This window comes from Neopsephotus bourkii, unplaced genomic scaffold (assembly GCF_033783945.1).
Source record: "Neopsephotus bourkii isolate Nb327-2 ecotype Australia unplaced genomic scaffold, CSIRO-AGI_Nbou_v1 NB_1780, whole genome shotgun sequence".
NCBI classification, from domain to species: Eukaryota; Metazoa; Chordata; class Aves; order Psittaciformes; family Psittacidae; genus Neopsephotus; species Neopsephotus bourkii.
Genome location: NW_026902254.1, coordinates 1,891,745 through 1,907,465, shown reverse-complemented (window position 1 = coordinate 1,907,465; position 15,721 = coordinate 1,891,745).

The window sequence follows — 15,721 nt, the reverse complement described above, 5'->3', positions numbered from 1 at the left end:
TCAGTGAGTAGGCTGGGGACTGGGGAAGAGTTTGGGAAAGATCAGCCAGGACAGCTGACCCAACTAACCAAAGGGATATACCATACCCTTTGTATGACATGGTTGTATGACCCCCAAAATTGATGCAAGTATGATGTCACATGAAGCAATTTGGGCTTTTTGGTTTCTTTTTATTTTAATCCCTTCACTTATCACACTGTATTTTTTCTCAACTTGTGACTTTTCTTATTTCTGTCCTTTGAATTCTATCCCCCCTCTCATGAGGTCAGTGAGCAAGCAGCTCTATGGGGCTGAGCTGCCACCCAGGGTGACCCCACCATAGTCTTTTTCAACACCCAACACGGGGCACAAAGTGTTCAGGACAATGACAAGATCAAGATTTGATCAGAGCATGCCAGGGGGGACTAGTTATTATACCTGATTAGCAGTTAACAGTTGCTGGTTGCAATGTTGACTTACTTGGTCCCAACACGTATTTGTTGCCTTACCTGCTCTGTGCCATGCTCCATCTCTTGCTGAACATCAAACCTGAGAGCTTTTAGAGGCTGGCTGTGGGTTTTGCAGTTTGCTGTGCTGTGCAAGACTTGGTTGTGTTTTTCCAGGGAGAGCTATGCCAAAAGTTCACTGGCCTTTAGCCTAATCTGGTATTTGGTCCCTCCACTGCAGACATCTCAGTACCTCAAAAACCATCTCATGGAGACAATAACTACAGCTTTTCCCTCTGAGAGCCAACTTATGGATGAAATGAAGAATGGCACCTTCTCCTTTTTCTTCTCTGAAAAGATGCTCTCTGCCTTGTTACAGTGGCTCTTCAGTCCCTTCAGCATCCTCCAGTAATTATAATGTCCATGCTGGTCTGTAACAAGAATATGTTTCTGGCTTTTCCTAAGGTTAACTGTCTATTAGGGAATTTCACACAGGGATATGGCCTGACACAGTGTTATCACTGGTAGTAAGGTACATGGGATATGGGCAAGTACCTAGAACAGTTTTCACCTCTGAGGGTGTGGGACTTCACCCTGACGAAGTGCAGAAGAATGGGGAAATCTGATGTGTACCTTCAGGAGCATTAACCTTGGGTGAAAATAATCCATGATTTGAATCACATGGTGCCATTGCTGTATGATGCCACTGCTGCATGATGATGTACATCACCATTAACAGCAGAATACCATCAAGTTAAAAAGTCTGGTTTGATCTAAAATGAACAGCAAGCATGTAGTATATGAAAAACTGGAGTCTACTTGCAGGATTTGGCTTCTGAACACTTTTCTTTAAGCCAAAGTGACTCCACATTTGACCAATTACAGCACTCTTGTGCTTAAGGTGTCTCACCTACACTTGGCCTTGCATGTAATGTGTGCTCACATACAGCAGCAGGAACTGGCTGGCACCAGTGTGGGGTGAGGTAGGGCTGCTGTGGCACAAACCTGTAAGATCAGAGAGCCAAACCCAGCCAAAAGAGGAAGGCAGGACATGATTAAAAAATCAGCTCTCATCTTTTCTAAAACCAGATCAACCCTTCTGCCCAGAAAGAAGGCCCCACACCACCTGTCCATAAGGAAAATCCATCTGGACCTAGCAGAGATGGTTGTTTGTATAATAAATGAGTTTGCATTGATTATACAACTCTGTCCTTCTGTCCCATTTTTACTCACAAGCCAGTACTATAATCCCATATGTAACACTGTCTGACTGATCAGGCCAACCTAATAACATAGGGCTGGCAAGATAAGCACAATACATATATATTTTCTCATACACACAGAGTTTAACTGTGTGTATTCACATTGATTTTTCACAGCACAAACAGCATACACCAAGTACCTTATGCTTTCTGCATTTTTATAGGGAGGAATACAAAGTTTAAAAAGCAACTCCAAAACTAGATAAAACTGAAGATATTAGATACACACAGATCCACAAATTTGTTTTGAATTGAGACTGCACACTTTTAACTGAGACTGAGCTCTGTGTTTTATGTACTATAAAGGACGGACTTATTATTCACAATTACTGACTAGCCTCTAGCAAAGAATACATACAAACCTGGGAATGCAACTCCCCAGGCTGGGAAAAACAGGATTTCATAATTAAATCACAGAAGGTAGTAAAGAAAATACTTCATTATTTACTGCTTTAATAGACATAATAATAATATAATATAAAAAAGCTCTCTATGTAATCAGTATATACAGTATTTGGATTCTTTTCCACCGATAGCTTTGCACAATGTTGCTTTTTTTGGCTGTTGCTAAAATTCCTGTTTGTTTCTAAACAAACACGTAAATAAAATACATTTCATCCAATTTATTTTTCCTTAAATGCTGGTTTACTAGGTACATTACAGGTCGTAGTAACATGGGAATGCTTCAGTTAAAGCAGCATGTATTATTTCAATTTGAAATGGTGAAATAAGAACCACGTGCAAGTCTGTTTAAGCATGATAAGAACAGGAACAAACATTCAGTCTATGTTTGGCTTGAGACTGTCAGCATTTTAATATTATGTGGCAGGTAAAATGCTACAATGGATGTGGGAACAGATGGGGAAAACATTAATGCTTTCCTAGACTGCAGAACACAACTGGATATTGTACTTCAATTGTCATAAAGTTCTCCTATGCACATATTATCTCACATTCAGCTAATAAGCAAAGTGATAAAAGGTAATATTTTAATAAGCTAAAATTAGGGCATTCATGCTGCAAATGAACATCATAGAAGCATGGAATCATAGAATCATAGAATGGCTTGGGTTTGAAAGGACATTAAGAAAATCTAGTTCCAACACTCTGCCATCATCTTTCTTAATGAGTAGGTATCATCAGCTGTGAGGTGAATGTACAATGAAGTCAATGGGGAAGAAATATCAGAGGACTTCACCCAAATTTAAGAGTATTTTAAATACAGGGGAGAGAGATCTCTCAGCTCCTTTCCTGGAACACTTACAGAAAAAAAGCTATGGGATTTGAAAATACACATTTTATTCTGAAATTTGTATTTTGCCAGTTTCTGCACTTGCATTGCCAATCGCCATCTCAACACAGCCAGATATGTCACCCAGTATCACAGAAAAAGTTGCTCGTATATGCAATATAATAAAAAATACAGTTTGCATCTTAAAACATACAGCAATATGTTACCAGATTTCTCACAGTTACTTGTAAGGCATGGCAGTTAGGCACATAAAAGATACTATAGAGCCAGCACTTCTCTTAAATGCTTGCAGTCCTGCAGATGGACATAGGTTAAGACAGGGAGACACCAATCAGAGTCAAGCCTTTATCCTAGCACCTTGTTAAAGAACTGGTAGTGTGTGGTTTTACACAGTCTGTTGGGTTCCCAGAAATACCTCATGAAAGTATAATACTCTTTAGGAAAGTTTTGAACGTCTGATGGTAGGTCTGGCTCTAAAAATACAGTGTGGAAGAGGTCCTGCAGAGATAAATAAAGAAAATAACACAGACAAAAGACTAGACCCTTTACTGGAACAAGGTAAGAGAGAAGATCTGAATGAGATAGAACTACAAGGGCCTTAAGACAAGACTTATAAACCAGTCGGTGGAAAAGAGAAAAAACAGGAAGCCATGGCAGGTATAGCAAAGTGTTGTGTTATGAGTGATGGGGAGTGAGGAGAGACAGTTTCCAGTGAGACTGCAAGGAAAGAAGTTATAGGAAGGGAGGAGAGATACCTGAAGGACAGCAGGTATGGTTAACTTATATTTAATGGAATGAAGGAGCAGAAATACATATTATGAGCCTGCTGAGTGACAGGATGGAGCTGTTGTCAGGAGCAATAGAGAAGGCCAGAAATGAGAGGCACAAGAAATAAGAAGCCAGGTGTCACCTGTGTTAAGCCTGGGGAGCCATGCACTGCCATGGCAGGGATAGTGTGCAGCACAGCAGTGGACACACAGTGTGGTGGATTCATGACTCACCAGTGAAAAACAAGTAACAAATAGTTCAAGAAGTTGCTCAGAGTTAACACAGTAAACAGTGAGTTGAGCACCATACCACAAACTCCAGAACATGTGATCTCTTTGGCCCAAGCTGTCTACTGGCTCTGTGAATTTACTGGATCCTTCGGGTACCTTCAGTTTTCCATTGTGTCTTGCAAGCATCCCTTTCTACATGGTAAAACAGTTCTGCAGTTTATATTTAAAGCACACACTTCTGCAAGGTCTTCACTATTGACCAGAAAGGTAGTGCTTGCTTCACATTAGTCTCCTGTGCCTCAGGTTTTTGAGTCCTTAAAGCCTTGTCACTTCTTAGAATCCAGAATCATGTTAATAATTCTGCTGTGATGCATCTCCAACTTTTTCCATTTTCCTTTCACCTAGGCTGTCTGATATAAGCAAGAGTGATTTTGTTTCCTAACATGAGTCTTTTACTTTGCCTTGTAATTCAAAATGGACCAGGCACTTAACAGATATATAGGTGGACAAGTCATCTGTACCACATCTTATAGATGAAATACTAAGAAATTCTCACTTACAAGAAAATTCATGAACATATTCAAAAAATTTGAATGCATGTATGTATAGCAGGAAATGGTATTTTAGGATATTCCTCTAAGGCAGGTTTTATTAGCTAATAACTATTGCTGCCTAATTTCTTCAGATAAAAATAATTTTTAAAAGATTAGTAAAAGAACAGAAGCAAATATTCAGAAAGAGAATTAAGCAAACTTGTTCCTTATTCAGTAAAATATGATTAGGAATATTTCTATGACTTAATCTGCCTTCCAGAGGGGTGCTTGTAAGACATGCAGCGTATAACTAGGCATTAGTGAATGTAATCCTGACATTTGTCTGTACAATAAAACTTAACAGATACCACTGTCCCATTCTTTTCAGGATAACTTGGAAACCTGAATACATTTAGAATTAACAAGTAATATTGCATAGGGGAATACATTTGATAGAGCTGTCATTAATCTCTTCACTGTGTACCAAGGCTAAACAGATGCTTCTATAGCTGCCAGCAACAGCTGTAGTACAGTTTAGGGGGAAAATCTCATACCTACCTGCAAAAAGCCACCAACACAAGAGTTCTCATCACCTTCTGATTGCTGTAGGAGCCAAAAAGTTTATGTCAGCAATTTGTATCAAAGAGCAGTGGATTTAATTCCTGTACCAGGAAGAGAGAGGGGCTGAAAGTGAGGATAATTCCACACAAGGAGAATAAGGTCAGACAAATACCTGTACCTTTCCTGCCCTACTAGAAAGGGTGCAATATCATCTACTGGGCAGTGTCCCCTGCCTAGCATAGAGCAGGAGGCCTCGCACTTTGCATTTAGATTAGCAGCTGCCACAAAAAGTCCTTCAAGCAAACCTGAAGCTTCCATTTCCACAAAAGGTGTAGAAAGCTCACTAACCAATAACAGAATATAATACCATTCTGATAATAAAGTGAAAAGAGTCAGCTTAGTATAAAAGGCTAACTACTTCCAGATGCAGCAAAATTGTTTTTATTGTCGGTATTATCTCTAAGGAATATCAGTTAACAGGAGTTATTGAGCAGTTGTTTCAGGGAAGAAATCTCTGCTACTTCTTGCCTCCAGGAAGCCAGGTGTACACTCCTGGGGGTACCAGGAATACCCCTGGGAACAGTGTCACAAAACATATGAACTCACCAGTTTTGCCTGGTAAGGACAGAAATTCCTGGATTTCAGCCTAAGATCCCAGGAGACAACATAAGCAGGGATGAGACTGGCAAGTGAATAAGCACCAGTTCAGAAACATCAAACCTACTGGAATACCTCCATGTCTCAGTAAAAATGGATGTAGGCAGATACTATAAATATTTAATATGTAATTGGCTCTACATTTAACAGTGATTGCAGTGGGGAAGAGTAAATTCTGAATCTTGTCATTCTGAACAAGGACTCCCTGGGAAGACAGGCACTGATTAATGATGCCATCTTCTGAAATCTGAGCCACAGAGTCCTTCAGACTTCAAGAACATTTTAAACTGAATTTATGCGTCCTTTCCACTTCACTGAACTCAGTGTTTCATTGTGTCACATTTGATTGCAAGAGAAGACTCTAGACCATAACTGGCTGACATTTTTCATGTTTTCTCATTGCACATTCACATAACATTGGGATAAATTGTATTTTTGAGCAGGAAATTTTATATGAAGGCAGTAGTCACTCAGATTGAATATACTTGCCATTGCTATTTATGCTTCTAAGCTATTTTCAGTTCACATTTTTGACCTGATCTCATCTGTGTCTCACAATGGTACGCTACTGATGAGACTAAAATGTATTCTCAGCAAGAAGATAAGCCACCCTTTGACTTCTTTTAGAGAAAGATTCTCGCAGTTGGAGCATCTTCATTGTCTAGGAATATTTATAAGTGGCTGAAGAATTCCTTTGACATCTTCACTTACTTAATCAGATCCAAAGCACAGATGATGCCACTGGAATCCTGATCACTGCAAAAAGCCATCAAGGTTACTGCTAGGGATGAGCATTGGAAATTACTGGCAAACTCTGGCAAAGAGCCCCAGATAATGCTCAAGATGAAGCCCAAGCTTACACTTCCTTTAAATTCATGGCAACTAGATTGAAGGAGTATAATAACTTCAGTTGTCTAACTTCTATTCTTATTTTTTGAATTGAGGTTTTCATTTTTACTTTTTTTTTAGACATAATCCCTAAAAAGATCCTGGAAAATCCATAGACTTTTATGTCACTGATCAAGTAAATCTGTGTGGACCATCTGCCCATCTCCAGGACAGGAGGAAGAAAAGGTGTGATATTGCAGGCAGAAAATATTGCTCCATTTGTTCCCCTTGCCTGCAAGTTGACAGAATCACAAAATCCAATAGAAAACACCACATTTCTTCTGAGCACACAGGAAAATAAGGTCTATTATACAGACCTTATAAGATAGATAAGGTTATACAGAGGTTATAGCTTCCTACTATACTTGTCTTGTGTGGTAGCTCCTTCTCCCCTTTTAAAAACAAAGTTCTTCCTCCTTATCCTGGATGCAGTCAATCCTGACGCTGTATATATTTGGGACCATGAGAAACAATCCTGATAAATGAAATAGTTTTATTTTTGTCTCCCTAGCTTGTGACAGATTAAATGGATAAAAACACTTAAGACCACTGACAACAAAATAGCAGGCAGAGACCATCAAGATTGGCAGCTGGACGTAATATCTATAACCAAATGAAAGAGAAATTGTGTCATCAGCAAAAAAGATACTGAACCTGGCTAACTATTTTCATTGTAACTTCAACTGGGGATGCACTGCATTCCATGTCCCGTCTGTCCACCAAGCAGATCCATGCAGGCTATTAGTGCAATAGAACGGTTATTAATTAATTAATTAATGTAAGTTAGACCCTTGCCATGTGCTGTAGAGGCTGCAATCTCAAATCCGGTATCTGCTAGAAGAATGAGTTAAAAAGATTGCGGGGGGAGAGGGAGAGAGGAAATGGGGCAGGGCAGGTATGATACTGGGAAGAAAAGACTAACGCAGTGAAGCAGATCCTCGTTTGAAACCTATCTAAGCTCTTAACACTAGATGTCGTTGCCGCCACGTCTCTCGGGGGCACACCCGGCTTCTTGCGCAGGGCTGATTCAGCACTTTGCTGACAGACACGTCATTTGCAATACTGAGGAATATAAACCTTTTTCTCTTGTTGCTGTAAATTCACCTGCCTTTTTCTCCAGCTTGTTTTTAGTACTATCGTTTCAGACACAGACTGGTGCCTGAACAGAGATGGCCAGTCAGGAAGAGATGGTGTGGAGAAGTTTGATTCCTTGGAAAAGTCCTCAAAACCCAGCAGGGATGTAACATGCCTACAACTCTGTCCCTGCATTATGTCTGTGTATATAATGATATACATCCATAGATATCACCGTCTGTGCACATTGCTGGCAGGAAGGCTGAAAGGATTTCCCATTGTTCCAGTTTCCTATGCACTTTTGGTGGGGAGGCATGGGACAGCATCCTCTCTAGTGCCTTGCATTTTTCCAGGAGAGTAATGAAGAACCTTCTTCAGTCATATCAGCATTCCATTGGTCCCTGATTCATTCACAAGCAGGGTTAAGGATTTATCATCCTTCGGCATGGTGACAGGAAAATCTCCCTGCCCTCTGTCATACTGACCCAGATGTAGGTTGGAAATAGCGTATTAAGGTTGCACCAGGAAAAATGCTAGTGAATTAAAAATAGGAAATAATCCTACACAGTTGGGAGGTGGAGCATCACGTTTAGGAGAGGGAAAAATGCCATATTAAATTAGTGGAGCATCCAATTCGCCCAACATCTCTTCTCTAACAAAGTTTTTCTAAGAAGGTAGAAAAAAGTGATGCTCTTGATGATTAGAGAATTACTGATCTCCAGGAAATATCAAATTGAATCCTCAAGAATTACAAACTGGAGTTTGCTCCAGTAGAGAGAATTTATATCTTTATAACTCTGGTCTTATGGACTGTAAAATTCTCTTGAGGTATTTAATAATTCTCAAAAACTAGTAACTCCAAGATTTGATTAACTAGATTTTGTACCCTGCAAAGCATTGAAACTCACAGTTTCATACTGTAGTTCTCACCCACCTTTTGAAAAATGCTTCAGTAGAAGGAATTTCTCTAAGTTTAAGTGGTGCATTTCTGAATCCAAATTATCTGAAAAATAATGTATTTTGTCCAGTTTTGGGTCACCTACTACCAGAAAGGTAGATGAGGCAACCCAGAGAGGGTTCAACAAGGAGATCTCAGGCTGGAGCACCTGCCTTAACAGGAAGGGCTGAGGGAGCTGCGAGCGTTTAGCCTCTGAGAGATTCAGCTCCGTGTTAGTGCAACTGCCTTTGCTTCTGGATAGACGGGCACATGAGAAGGAGCAAGCTCACCCCTGATAGCACAGAAACAGAGTGCCATGGCTTTGCTTACTTTGCTGTGCTTTTATCCCTCCCTCTATGAAACAGGAATAACACAACTCCTTTTTTCATCTTTGTCTCTGTCTATCTGAGCTGCAAATTCTTTGCCTCTCACTATCAATGTGTGCCATATCTAAAGCAGCTGGTCTCCGTTAGGGTTTCTCATCACAGTGATGACACAGATAGATAGTCAAAGTCATTGGAGTGCTCAGTTAAATCTGCAGGAGTGTTTTCAGAGGTTGAGGGCTGCCATCTGTGGTTTCTAGCTATGTTTTCAAGGATTAGGATTTTCATAAATCAGATGTCAACAGTAGTTATTGTTCTCAGACACTGCTGCACCACTTGTAAAAAAAATCCCGAGTTATCTATCATCAGCATAACAGGCATAATCTGTCAGACATCTCCATTTTCAAAGAAATTATATTGAGACATAAAGCAGACACTCTTTGGCTATAATTGGGTTTCTTAATTCACCTTTAGACACTTTTCCTTAAAAATGTGACAGTCCCATTATGCTCTTCTTAATTTTTCAGGAGGCCTTTTTCTTTCATTTATTAATGCTCTTTGATCTACAGGCAGCATTAACAGAACAATATTTTGGCAGCAGTTCAAACTGCATCTTTCATTTCATTATGTTTATTTTTATTCTCAAAATAATCCTTATGTCATCCTGCACATTTTTGTGTAATATTAAATGGTTCCTAAAAAGGATTTCTTATCTTTTGTTTGTCTGATGCTACTGGGTTTGATGTTGATCCATATAAGGATGCAGTACATTAACTTTGCCAGAACTGAAATACTGGCAGTCTTCTTCACTCATTTTTGCAGCTAGGGGAAGCTCAGTCTCCACTCCAGCCATGCACCCTGCAACGTAACTCTTTCCAGAAAGGTACAAGAGAAACCATCACAGGAACTTCTTTCTTTTCAGGAATGAACCAGCTTAACCAACAGGATTTTCTTTGTTAAACTCTAATTTGCTGCAGAGATTCTGCTTTGCCAGAATGAAATGTCATGGTAGCACATGTAAACAAACACTTATACTTCTCTCATCCCTAAAAAATAACCAGTGGCTCTCATTGAGGATCTTTCTTCTGCTTCATTCGGAGAGGCCAAAGAATGCATTTTCAATGCAATCCAAAATGGTATATTTTCTTGTGTGATTCCTGAGAACGTAACACATCAGCCCATGTAATTACTCAGTATGACTCTGGGGAACGTCACTGACCTGACTTGAACACAAGGAAGAAATCCTGTGTTTTCAGACTACTTTGCTTTGCTGCCCAAAATACACCATCAAGATAGTTAGATGCTTACTCCTGAGTGTCTACGGAAGCATGGTTCCTGTGGAAAAGCGCTAGCCCAGTAGACAGAGGGGAAAGCAGTTCCCTCAGATTTACACCGACCTCATGGCAGAGTTGCTGCTTCCCAAGAACGCTCACTCAGTTTAGCATTCTTCATGTTCTCACATCATCTGCATTTCTCAGTCCCTGCACTCACACAGAGGCAGTTCTGCTGGGCTGAAATTAATATTGCATGACTGCTTCCTGAGGAGAAAAGGAAAATAAATAAAAAAATAGAAAATCTTTTTATTTTTAGACTGTGACACAGTTTCAGAAAATGCTGCACTCATTTCTACACCAACTGACACTTGCCATTAATCTCACAAATCTGTAAAGAAAACAGTTGTAAAAAGGTTTTTTTAATCCTGTATCTCTGTTAGAAAGGCCCTGGGAGTAAGCTGAAACCCAAGTGAGAAGCAAGAGCTAGGTCTCCTTGGTGCTTGTTCACCTGTCAGCATTGCCTCTGCCCATTCCCCCAGCGAAGTCAGGCTTTCTGGAACGTGGGAGGCATATCAGATGGTGTCTGTCTACATCAAAGACAAAATAATGCTGTTACACAGAATGTAGAGCTGTTGTGTTTTGGTCCTTTTCAATAATTCTTCCTGGAAAATATGCCTTCACAGTCAGAATATAGCTTTTATAAATGCTCCTTTAATAACAGCTAGTCTTCCTTTGGGAAACCATAACCACCCTACTGTTTTCCTTCACTTAGGAAATTAAATATCTATCTAAATAGAGGTTGCTTATGCTTAGAAGTCTTTCAGAATGTTAAGGCAGTGCTGCAAGGTATCTAGTCTTCAATATATCTCACTGGGTAGAGACCAGCTCTATCATTTGAAAGTATTAGCATCTATAGGCAAAGTATCACTGTTAAAAGGCAACGTATTCCCAGTAGGCACATGCACATGGTGTGCACATATATGACACATATACATACCCAGATGGACAGATCACAGATACAAAGAGCATTCACATAAATACATTGAGAAACCATAGAAAATCTGCTCTTCTTCCTCCTTTCTTTTCAAGGCTTGCTCCTCTTCTCTCAAGGCTCCTTCTCCACTGGCAAACTACAGCATCGGTAACTTTCACACCCCAAGTGTCTGTGCACAACTTGATTGCCTATTTCTTTTCCCAAGCTCAGATAAACTGTAATGCCTGCTGCCACAAAAATGTCAAAAGGGGTTGTTACATTTGACTACCTCTATTTTGCTATAATTATTAATGCTGCTTTACAATTCAGTTTTATTAATAATACATTTATTAATAATACATCGTTGTTTTCTATTACTTAAACAACCAAGAAGTAAAGTGTTTCCCTATTTTTAGGTCTTGGAAGAGAGAAGTCATGCTGCCTTTTCAGATTTTGAACATATGCCTGAAGCAAGCCATCACTGCATTCTGGATTCTTCAGAAATGGGCTTTTGTGACTGTTGTAAGCATCCATCCACCCACCCACCCATCCACCCCTCCATCCATCCATCCATCAGTCCCCCTTCACAATTTGTTAGCCACTGTCAGGTTTGACAGAGAATTGTAGTCTCAAAGATAATTAGATTCCCGCAAGTTTCACCAGGTGTTCCAGTATTTAAAGGGTGGCTACAAAGATGGAGACTACCTTTTTACAAGGTGTCACATGGAAAGGACAAGGGGTGATGGGCATAAGTTACTCCCACTGAGATTTGACTGAACACAAGAGGAAAATTTTTCACAGTGAAAACAATCAGCTACTGGAATAATCTCCCCAGGGAAGTGGTGGATTCCCCAACATTGGACACTTCTAACATTCAGTTGGACAGCATGCTGGGATTTCTAGTCTAGATCATGCTTTGCCTAGAAAGGTTGGGCCAGATGATCCTTGAGGTCCCTTCCAAGCTGGTATTCTATGATTCTATGATTATGATTCCATTTTCATGAAACCTGTAGGAACATAACTGACTTCAAGGGGGAGGAAAGCAACCTAAATTAATGTTCCTTGAGGAAAAGCCTCACCCAATACAAACTCAAGAGTCTTCTGTTTCCCCTGCCAAAACCCAAACAGCATCAGCACAATTCCACACTGTATACAGATGTACTTAAGTAACCTATGAGAGAGCCTCTGTATGGCAATAATGGTTAGCTATTAAGTGAAGATTGCTGGAGGCATTACAAGTGTGAAGAATGTCACAGGGGACAGCAGGAGAATCCTGATACAGTACAGTGTGAGGAGTGTATAGAGAGAGTACACTAAGCCTAAGAAATCATACTAGTTCCATCATTAATGCAATAAGTTATTCTTCTGAGACTTTAGTGCAGCAAGTATCTCTGTTTTGCTAAAGAGAATAGGACCTCAATCTCATCATTTGAGGAAGCACTCTAATGTCTGAATTTCCATTTCAGTATGCAAAAAGGGCCCTGTACTTGTGCTGCCTGAGCTGGGATGCCTCATTAAAAGCAGGAAAAAATTGCACCTTGGATGACCATGTGTTGTGGTTTAAGCCAAGGCTGTAAATCAGAACCACGCAGCCCTCACGCTCACTCCCCCCTTCCTTTTTGTCCCCCATGGCCCCTCCCCCCCAGCTTCCAGAGGGACAGGGAGGAGAATCAAAAGAATGTAACTCCCACAGGTTGAGATAAGAACAGTTTAGTAACTAAGGTATAACACAAATCACTACTGCTACCACCAATAATAATAATGATAAGAGGAATAACAAAGTGAGAGAATACAATACCACCCACCGATACCGAGCCCGACCGAGAGTGAGCCAGCCCTTCTGGGTAACTCCCAGTTACATCCCGGCCATGACGTGCTGTGGTATGGAATACTCCTTTGGTCAGTTTGGGTCAGGTGTCCTGTCTCTGCTTCCTCCCGGCTTCCTCTCCTCCCTGGCAGAGCATGAGACTCAAAGTCCTTGGCCAGACTAAACATTTGAGCAGTAACTAAAAACATCAGTGTTATCAGTGGTGTTCCCAGGCCAAAAGTCAAAAACACAGCACTGCATCAGCTACTAAGGAGAAAAATGACTGCTACTGCTCAACCCAGGACACCAAGCTTGCCTGAAGTGTGCCTTGCTTCATTGCTTATAGTCTTCAAAACTGGACCATCTTACTGAAGACACTACATGGAACAAGTCCAGAGAAGGACCACGAGAATGAACAGGGGACTGAAGCACCTCCCATATGAAGATCAGCTGAGAAAGTTGGGACTGTTCAGCCTGGAAAAGAGAAGGCTGTGTGGAGACCTCATAGCAGCCTTCCAGTATCTGAAGGGGGCATATAGGGATGCTGGGGATGGACTCTTCATTAGGGACTGTAGTGGTAGGACAAGGGGTAATGGGTTAAAACTTAAACAGGGGAAGTTTAGATTGAATATAAGGAGGAAATTCTTTCCTGTTAGGGTGGTGAGGCACTGGAATAGGTTGCCCAGGGAGGTTGTGAATGCTCCATCACTGGCAGTGTTCAAGGCCAGGTTGGACGAGGCCTTGGGTGATATGGTTTAGAGCGAGGTGTCCCTGCCCATGGCAGGGGGGTTGGAACTTGATGATCTTAAGGTCCTTTCCAACCCTAACCATTCTATGATTCTACGATTCTATGATTCTATGCATAGGTGTGTTGCTGTAGAACTTCTGGGAAAAAAAAAAAAAAAAAAACAGCAATCCAAATTTCAAAGGTCCTTCAGTACACATAAAAAATTGAATAATTTAATATGAATTTATGGAAGGTGTTTCTTATGTGTGCATATAAAGCATTCTGTAGTAAAATCAAAAACTATGTGCTGTTTCATGATTACTTACAAATTACTGCTTCTGCACTGCTGTGAATGAACAGCAGCAATCCTGTGCTTAGAGTCTGGCAAAGGACCATTAGGATGCTTTCTGAAATTACTAAGATATGAAATGACATTTATGCAAAGAAAGGAAAACAAGGAGACTTGCGCAGCTCAGGAAGATGGGTTTATTAGTCAGTGCTTATTCATGCACTGACTAATGTGAGATGTCACTTGTACAGAACCAAATGTCTCTACAGCCTGCAGCATTGGAGGCCCACAGGTGGTCTCCAGACAGTGACAATCTTCCCCTCAGATCAGAAAATATTCTCCTTAAAATATGTTAATATTTTTTACAATGAACAGTTAAAAATTATAGCTAGCCTGTCCCTGAGCAGCAATTGACTTCCCCAGGCATTTCCCTCCCATTTATATACTGGGCATGATGTGCTGGTTTAGGTCAGGTGTCCAGCCTCTGCTTCCTCCCAGCTTCTTGTGCCCCCCCTCACTGCCAGAATGTAAGATACTGAAAAGTCCTTGATCAGGGTAAATGCTACTTGGAAACAAATAAAACATTGGTGTGTTATCAGCATTACTGTCAGACTAGAGCCAAAAACCAGAACTGTACTACCTCTTAGGAAGAAAATTAGCTCTATCTCAGCTGAAACCAGGACAAGGGGAAGTATGGTGGCTCATGCAACTCTTTGTTTAAAAGCCATATGTTATACAGCTCCATTCTATGCAAATTGTAACAAGAGACTCAAAAATATTATCCATTGTGACTCTGAGGTTCACAGAGCACGTATAAAAACTTTGACTAGCAACTACCCTCTGTTAATCACACTTCCACTCTCCTGTGAAGGTAACTGATTCCTTACATACTCAATACTGCAGTGTACTTGGCCATGTCAGGGTTGTCTCTGTCTTCCCAGTGCCAGGTCCTGCAAAGCCAGATGAGCTAAATAATGGCTTTTAGGCACTGAAGTTCACGGTTGAGAATATATCATCACTGCCCACAGCAGGGGGTTGGAACTAGGTGATCTTAAGGTCCTTTCCAACCCTAACTATTCTAGGATTCTATGATTCTATAAACTCACTGTTCTACACTGAGAAAACCAGCATCTGAATTATTTAACAATTCTGTGTGCCATAAATGTTTTTAGAACATAAACCCTCAGTGTTCCTGAAATAGCAACAGTAAAAGAAAAAAAAAAAAAAAAAAAAGCTTTTATCACATAATTTAATGTGGTAGATTGGGATGCATAAACTGGGCAATAAAAGTAATACTGGGTGCCCTAGACTATGGATGACACATTAAATTTGAATGTGGGGAGAATGTGCTCTTAGTTGCTTTCCTACGTGTGTAAGAGCTAGGTACAGCATCATGATGCAAAAATGGATGTTTCCATGCAAGACTAACTCTTGATTCACAGCCAGATGAAAGTCCGTACTTTGAATAACTCAACCTTGACATTAAATCAAGAAGAGTGAATTTGTAAGAACACATGGTGTTATTTATAATACTTTTTTTAATTAAATGGCCAGGTGTATGTACATCCACGTGTCCTTGTGTCTCTGCATGCAATTAAAAAATGGCTTGCTATAGTGTAAATTGTGTGCTGCTAGAATTTGGTATCTATTGTATTATATGACGCTGACCCCCCCATTGACCAGGGAGGGCTGGACTAGACCATCTCCAGAGGTCCTTTCTAACCTTTACAATTCTGCTATT